The sequence below is a fragment of the Melopsittacus undulatus genome, chromosome 4 (genome assembly GCF_012275295.1).
Source record: "Melopsittacus undulatus isolate bMelUnd1 chromosome 4, bMelUnd1.mat.Z, whole genome shotgun sequence".
Taxonomy (NCBI): Eukaryota; Metazoa; Chordata; class Aves; order Psittaciformes; family Psittaculidae; genus Melopsittacus; species Melopsittacus undulatus.
Window position 1 is genome coordinate 107,704,876 of NC_047530.1, and position 9,236 is coordinate 107,714,111.

Here is a 9,236-nt window from a genome sequence, read left to right on the forward strand (position 1 = left end):
AGCAGAGGGGACGAGGCTCTGAACGGAACATCGTCTTTGACACCCAGGTACAGAAATAGCTTATTTATAAAAGATAGCTAAATCTTTCCCCATGGATTTATAAACATTCCTCCACGTCTGGAAAGGCTGTGTTGGAACAGAGCATACCATGGCCACCAGTGGAGCATTTTAAAACAAACAAACAGCAAAGAAATGACGATGGGCATGGAAACATGAAAGCAGAATCTTCTGGGAGGGTTGTTGTTGCTGCCCTTTTAAAATGAACCAGTTTGTAGAAGGTTCAAAATATTGACAGTCGGACTCCTCGGCTGTTGTTTCAAGGCTCTTCCACCTGCAGCTGCAGTGTTTTCATGTTAAGGGTTGTTTCTAATGAAATCCCATCTGGTTAATTCTGCTCTAATAGGAAAGAAACTCACACTTAATGAAAGCTAGCGGTGATTACAGAGCGCTATAGCCTGCTCATCACAAACACTGGGTTAAGGTACATGTTACCTCCATCTCCATCACAAGATACATATCATAAAGGGCTTTTTTCCCCTCAGGTTTCTCCTTTTAATGTCTAATGAGGATCTGAAAGTCAATAAAATGAGAATGGTCTTGATAGATAAACACAACCCAAGTTCTGGTAAACAAGAGCCACCCCCTAATCCATATAATATTCACATGCATGTTAATAAACTTGAAATGAAAGTGTAGGCAGACAAACTTTATCCTTATTGATCTCAGTGATACCCAAGTGAAGACTGATGCTAAAGCAAAGCCCGTGTATGTCATTTACCAGCCCCTCTGTTCCTTGACTGTAACGAGGGCTGTGGGTCTCCTGCCATCCCATGATCCACTCAAGGCAGCAAGCATGGGTTACTGCAATCACAGGCAAATACAGTTCAGATGTTTAATTCAAAAGGACCAAATGCCTATATGTTATCTATAGATGCTGTGCATCCCATGTCACCTCCTTTTGCAGAGGTTACCATGTCTTTCAGACCCTTAAGGTGATAGTTACCAGTTATATCGATTGTCTTCTCCTCCCCAACCCAAATGCTCCAATTTTAACACCAAGTGTTAAGCAAACCCATAAATACGTGGCTGTTCCTGTCAGGTTCCTCCACTACAAAGTGTGCTTTTCCCAACTTCTGATGTAACTCATCCTGACATCACCTTTTCCACTGGAAAAATCAGTTCTTCTTCCTTGACACCAGCTGTCATCACAAACACCCGCGGCCACTGCAGTCCTTCACACACACGCTCACCTTTGGAGCAGGCTCCTTGGCACGTAGGGTTTCTCTGGCAAGGACTGGTTTCCCTGTGCTCATCTGGGGATATTTTCTGTCTTCTGGCTTGAGACTGCTCACACAGAGAATCCGCTTGCTCCAGATCAGATGAGTTCCTTGGTTTCTGCCTCTTGAGTTAGGGTTGGGTATGGACTACAGAGCTCCTAGCACTTCATCACCTGCAGCCTGAGCTTGTGTCAGAACCTCCCTTCTGCAGTTCCCAGTATCCTTCTGATGCCAAAATGCATCACCCATAGTCTGCACTCTTCCTTCCTGGCTAGTCTGGACTCCTCTCGCCCTCGGCAAGTCATGGTGTAAGTCTCACTACTCCAGCTGCTTTCCTTTGCCTTCTAATGCATAAATCATCTATCACTTTTCTTCTCCCTATTAATCATGTGGCCATATATAAAATAGAAATTATTTCTTATACTGAAGGAAAACACAGTTTTAAGCAAGAAAGGCCAATATGTCTTCAGTAGCTATGAAGGCACAGTAGAAATCTATTGCATTTATCATTTTGATCAGGACACCTGATTAAATTGTGGCTTCCCCATCCCTGGCAGTGTTCAAGGCCAAGTTGGACGGGGCTTGGAGCAACCTGCTTGTCATGGTTTAAGCCCAGCTGAACCCAGGACACTGCTCTAGTGGAAAGTGTCCCTGCCCATGGCAGGGAGTTGGAAGTGGATGAGCTTTAAGGTCCCTTCTGCTCCAAACCATTCTATGTGTCTATGAAATAGCCTTCTGGACTCAATAAGCTTTAAAGTTGGTGAGTGGTCAATGAGTTTCCAATGCTGCCATGAGCACCAAGGGGTGGTACAAATGCTGCTGCTGCAGTTCTGTCTGAAACTAAAGATCTGTTACCCTTGCTCTTTCAGTGTCTTCTAGCTGGCATTGTCACCCCTGCAGCCAAGTGAAAACAAGACAACCCAGAACCTGGACAACACATGGTTCTCACTTGTGGTCTGTGAGAAGCTACTCAGTGCTGGAGAGTTTGGTGTCCAACAGTAAGTGTATTTTAGATGGAACCTTCAAGAAGCAGATATGTGGTAAGACATCAGTCCTTTGGTCCATATTGCATCTCCCAGGGCAAGAGTCACTGTGGATATACAGTCTTAGGATTTCCCAAGTATCCAACTCGTGACTCCCCTCCTACCACTTCTGAATGTATCATGATTGGAAATGGTGGCTTAGGGCTGATATCTCCCTGCATGGTAATATGGAATAGATCATTTATGCCAATCTTTTATTAACAAATCTTTTCTTCCCACAGGTTATTTACTTTGTGAATTACATCTACTGAAAACAACTCTCTGGTGGGGTTTCCTAGGGATAAATCCAACTGTCCAGATAATTCCAGCTTATGAAACACTTCTACTGTATTTTAGCAGGTAAGAAAGTGAATTTAAGTGGAAAGAAATGAATTCAATTCCAATTCAAGCTGCTTGTAAAACACAGATTTTCATTTTGCAATGTGTTTTCCTACATCATCAAGAGCTACCTCTTAAATAGGTGCTCAAAAGCGCACGTTTTTATTTCATCTTTCAATGATGAACCAGAGAAAACAGGTTTATTTCTTATAGCAATCGCAGCATAGAAATGTCCATTGCTGGAGAATCCCTATGAAGGAAAGGTGCTCAACAGGAAATTAACCTCAGGCCCCAAATTATATCTTGCTGGAACCTGAATTGCATTTTTGAGAGCTCCTATGACGCGTGGGAGACAGGAACGATCTGCACTGAGATAATACAAATCATTTTCTTAGTCTTCATAGGCTGAAATTAATTGGTCCTGAGCACAGCTTTAACTATGTGACATTAAAGAAGCATGTAGTTACCCTACAGGAACAAGCTACCCTACATTTTAACACTGCATCACTGTCTCGTTTTGCATTCCTGACCATGTGACACTGACTCTGGAACAGGAGGCAAGATGTTTTAATTACTCATAAATAATTATGCAAATGCACATGGCAATACTTGTTGGAGTTAATCAAGCATTAGCAGTCTGGGAACAAAAAATAAATGGAAAAGGGATGGAAATCAGGTGAGATATTGCTGCTGAAAGCTGAGTTGGGTCTGTTTCATTTCACAATCAGCTCATGAAATAGGCTGGATGAATATCGATCTACCCCACTGAATGAATCTGCCTGAGGGAGGAGGCATGTCCCAGAGGGGGCAAGGTATATTTGTAAGAATTAAAGGTCCATGAAGAGCTCACAAAGCAACTATGGAGGAGGATAAAATGTTCTCATTCACATTTGTGAGTAAGGAAAGAGTAATGTAAAACAGACACTTAAGTAAGGTTGCTGAAAAGGTATTGGACATTAAAACCCCAAAAGAATAGAGGGTATCTGCTGGCCCTGAACCCCACCATGGATCACCGCCACATGAGTTGTGAAAGCTCCACCCCGGGCAGTGTTCAAGGCCAGCTTGGACAGAGCCATAGGTGACATGATCTAGTTTGGGGTGTCCCTGCCCGTGGCTGGGGAGTTGGAACTGCAGGATCTTAAGGTGCTTTCCAAACCATGATTCTATGATTCTGTAACTCATGGGGTCAGCTCCCAGGATTTCACATCATGGACAACCTATGGGCATGCATTGAAAACAAAACATCTCTTCCCAGTGTTTTGCAAATGAATCCTAAGTCTGATTTTGGGCTTCTTTAACCAGTTGATGAGCTTAGGCTGATCTTGAGGTATCCCAAAGGGCCACACACCTTTCCTGCTTGGACTGCTGCCCCTTCTGATAGTGGGGAGCAACTAGGGAAGGGTGACCACATTTCAGGGCACAGGAACCAGAGGACACTGTGAAGACCACAGAAGCAATGCAAAAACAGCTGAGAGGGCCCTTTCTGACCTTTTGCCCTTTACTTGATGCTTGTTCCTTTAAAGCCAGTTTACTTATGGGTTTTTATTCTTACTATTTGGTTTTTGCTGCTGCTATCCCCATGAGGCGTTCTTTCCTATGAGTCACGCACACCATAAAGGAATTACTGTTTGGCTCCAAGCTCTGCTCCCATGCCTGGAATCAACATTTTTGCAGCGAGAGATAGGAAATGAGCTGAATCTGTGGGTGATTCATTATTTACTATTTTGACCCAAGATGTGTTTTTACCACTAGTTTTAAAAGAAGAGAATAATCATACAGCGAAATCCCTAAAACACAAGGCCGAAGCTACAATGGGACTCAAGGTACTAAACATGCTCTTTCATGGCTTCTTTACATTATATACAGTAATAATCCCTTTTGACATTGATTTTACATTAGGATTATTAATAGGTTTAATTTTGCTCTAGAATGCTATCTTAGTTATTTAAAATACTCTTCAAGAGTGTATTTTCTCATATGACTCAGAAACTTGGTATTGTCTGTGAATTTATATTCTTTAATGTGTGTATGATACAACATAATAAGGCACTTTTTAAACACCTATATAACCTGGATGTGGAAAACATATGGATACACACAAACAAAGCAGTCCTGGGCATTAAAGCCCTCCTAAGCTCAGAAACCCAAATGTGGAATAAACCAATTCCAGATGATAAAAGAGCAAATCAGACCAAAACCTGGTAACCAAAATCTGATCCAATTGCCAGGGGCAGAGCCCCAGGAGCCACTTCCATCAGGGACAGCTGGAAGAGCCCCAGCAAAAAGGTTAAGAGTTGGAGGATCAGGTGGAGGTCTTCTCATTAGTGACGTTTTAAAGGATATTAACTGCAGGTGAGGAGGACCACAGAGATGCTGTGAGGGCTGGAGCAGCTCTGCTCTGGAGCCAGGCTGAGAGAGCTGGGCTGGGGCAGCCTGGACAAGAGAAGGCTCCTGAAGGGGAGACCTGAGAGCAGCTCCAGTGCCTAAAGGGGCTGCAGGAAACCTGGAGAGGGGCTTGGGACAAGGGCCTGTAGGGACAGGCCAAGGGGAATGGCTTGAACCTGCCAGAACAGGGGAGACTGAGCTGAGCTCTTAGGCAGAAGCTGTTCCCTGTGAGGGTGCTGAGGTGCTGGCACAGGGTGCCCAGAGAAGCTGTGGCTGCCCCATCCCTGGCAGTGCTCAAGGCCACGTTGGACACAGGGGCTTGGAGCAGCTGCTCCAGTGGAAGGTGTCCCTGCCTGTGGCAGGGGTTGGAGCTGGAGGAGCTTTAAGGTCCTTTCCAACCCAAACCATTCTTTATTCCATATAAATGTTTGCAGCTGCAGACGATTCCAGCAGTGCCATTTGCCTGAGCTCCAGCCCAATGGACAGACCCTGAAAGCAGCCCAGCCAATCCACCAAAATCCTTCTGGAAGCTGAGAAGCTGAAACCTAACCACTGCTACCTGCAGTATCTACAATGTACCTGGAAAGGTGAGTCCTCGGATCAAAGACAATAACAGACTGCTTGGAGACATGATTTCTTGAGCTATACAACCGCTGAAGGTTTGCCCCTTTTTCTTCAATGCTTTCAGGTGAGGTATTGAAATCTCTCTTCCTACAGGCTTGCCTCTCACCATGTTAAACTATATGTGGCTTTGAGGGGTTGATGTTTCTCCATCTCCATCACGAGCAGCTTCTCTAAACATATGGGGGTCTTGCCCCATGCATGACTGTGTATGGTCTCAACTCTGCTAGGGTTAGGACTCAGCTGTGGATCCGTATATTAACAGAATATAAAGACTACGTAAATGCCATGAATCAGCTTTTCACTTAAGGAGTGAAAACAAAGCTGGGACCAAGCTCTGAAAGCCTTGCTTGAACCCTTGGCAAGTCACATTCTAAAATTAGATATAGACATTTAGGTCATAATGAAGCAGATGCTGCCACTGCGTTTGTTTGGATGTAACTCACTGCAGCGCTTCTGCCAGTAGAAACAAATTAGAAAATGCTGGCTAGCTCATCAAATCCTAATGATTTATTCATTTGGAACTAAGGCAGTTGCAGAAAGTTCCTCAGTGCATCTCCATCCTTGGCAGAGGCGAATGAAAAGGGCAATGACTTTAATTTTTACTGCAGGAAATGGAACACATCTGGGATCAAGAAGGTCTCTTTTATGGCGGCCATCGCTTCTGGTAGGAGGGGAGGAAGAGAAGATTATATTGTGGCCTCCTCTGGGAAATTAGTTAGGAATCTATAAGCTAAAATATTGCTCAGAATAGTGTCTCTCTGTTGAAGTGAATGTTGCCTGTTTGTGCTTTCAGGAGGGCTTCTGCATCTGAAAATGGGTTTCTACAGTGCAGGTGGCATTTCTGATTTAACTAATACTCTTGTAACCATAAGATTGTGTGCAATGAGATTGTCTTTCTATGCTGGATACAAGCAGATGGAGGGAAGTGGAAGCTATCAATGACATCCCATAAAAGCCACCCAATATATGTGCATTGCTGCCAAACTGCAGTTTCTTCACCAGTTCTATGATTTCTAGTTGGAAGAATGGGTTTTAAAGCCTCACACCCTGGAAGCAGTAAGATCACCATGTACCATCCTAAAATACCTCAAATCACAGGAAGCCAGAGTTAAACCAGCAGAGCCCCCGGACTATAATTTGCAAACAACACCTTAAGCCATCCCATCATTTTTGGAGTCTGATTGATGATCCTGAAGGCAGTGTGTACAAACAGCATCTAACATTTTCCTATGTCTGCTTGGCTGAGACTGCTTTAAACAGTTTCTTCAGAAGGGTTTGATGTCCAACTGGGCTTATGCTGCTCTGCTTGAGGCAAGGAGACCAGGGGCCTGTTGACCATTATTGGACACATAAGGGACAATCTCCTAATTACCAGACACTGAGGCTGTTCTAGCTGCTGGAGTGTCTTGAGGTCTCTCTCACTCTTCATCAGTAGTGAAATCTCTCTTCCCCATTCAAAAACTCAATCTGCTTGAGCTGTTAGGGCTCTTTCCAATTAAAAGCAAGCCCACTTCTAGTATTCTTTCTCCTGACTGAGTGATTTTTGGGAAGATGTATAAGAGCATTCAAATCACAACAGGTTGGAGGGGGTTTGGAGCAACCTGCTCTAGTGGAAGGTGTCCCTGCATGTGGCAGGGGTTGGAACTGGATGAGCTTTAAGGTCCCTTCCAATCCAAGCCATTCTATGATTTAAACCCACGCAGGACTGCAGCGACAGAAGCTCTCACAAGCCCCTGCACAGGAAATGAGGTCTCAATGGCATTTCTGTCTCATTTCTGAAGCCGCCCAGCCCTGTTCCTCTTCCTTTTCAGAACGTGAACAATGTGTAGAACAGTGCATATATTGCTACCTGTGAGCTAGTGTTTTGTTCATTGTTACTGCAGTGAGAAATACAGACTTTTCACACAGTTTTCTTTGTAAAGCCAACAGTTTGCTCCAAGCAAATGCTGTGTGAGTACAGGATGCACATTACAGGGAAGAATTTACTCTACTGGCAAAGTCAGGTCCACAAAAACAATGAAATGACATGATTAAAACTTCCTAAGCAATCTTAAATCAGGCATAAACATTATAATAAAGCCTTATAATAAGCAATTGAAGAACCGTTTTGTCATTACACCCCTGTGGCAGAGCGAAAAAGAGCTCAAAAACGAGGTGTCTGCATGTTCTGTCTTCTCATTTCCTACTGCATCTTGCAATATGCTATTAAGCACATTTTTGAGATCATGATACTGTCACTATCATGTTTATGATATTTCTCATCTCAGTCTTGCCCAGTGAACATCGCAGATGTCTATCAATAACGTACTTTCACACCAATTTGAGGTGTGAGGATTCAGCTCCTCAGGGTAACAAGGACAGAAATGAATCAGAAGTGTCCACCTTCTCTGCTTAGATGCTGCCTCGGACCTGGGGCTCTGTCAGAGGATTTAGAGGTATGGAGCATTTTGTTTGATAACTTCAGTTAACCCCAGGTAGAACAAGTTAATGACAGCTCTGGAGCTCTCAGTCAGGGATCTCCAGAAAGATGACCATTAATAACTGGTGAATCTGTGGGGAATTGGTTAACTCAGACTATGTAAGGCACCAATTGTTACAGGTAATCCTAAACAAGCTTAAGCAAGGTTCATGCCCATGCAAGGTCCATCCATTGCAGGGAAGCAGGCAGGTGTCACATAGGACAAAGGAAAAGTAGTATTATGGAGCTGCAGTTTATTGGGCTGATTGATGTGAGGCTGATCTAACGCTGAACAAGTGCCCTGTTGGAGTATTCTTAACCCATTTCCATATTTTAATGTGCCATTATATAACTTCCCTTATGTCTAGTTGTGATAACCACATGATAGAGGCAATTCCAGCCAGAGGGATCAGGCCATCATCAGTACGTGTACCATTACTACCTGAGGTATGAGGGTTTGAGGTTCTGGGTGGAAAAGAGTGAATTATGGCAAAGACTCATCAAAATCACAGCTTTTGCATAGAACATCATGCTGAGGATACAAAACAGATCTGTGTTTTAGACCTGAAGTGCTATTTAGCAGTATGGTTTGGAGCAGCTGGCTCAGAACAAAAGAGAAAAAGACAATCTGGGGCTTTTCCAAGGACACTTTTGCTGTTGCAAGATTTTAAAAGGTCACAGTGAATAATCCAGTTGCTGGATGCTGGTCTGGGTTTCCACAGCTCACTGCATGAGCAAGCCCACATAATGCAATTAACTTGTGCTTTGGGATCCACGTCTGCTCAGGAGGCTGAATTTCAGAGCGTTTCAGTGCGGTTCTTGTTTTCCTTGGGCTGAGATTTTCCAGCGTGGCTGCATCTTTCAGGTGTGGCACTTGATTTGTGTGAGACCTGAGGTGGGAGTCAATAAAAACCAGCCAAGCCACAGCGCACCTCAAAGGGAAAAGGTGCTTGGAAGCGTTAATGCTTATTTACCCCGGAAAGGAGCAATTCAAACAACATGTTTTCCTCCAGAATTAAGGTGAAGTTGTTTAACTCCTTTATTACCAAAGGCTGCAGAGTTCCCAGGCAGTAGCACGGCTGAGACAAATCAGTTTCCTCTTCAGAAAATGGAAGTGGTGCACTATTGTTC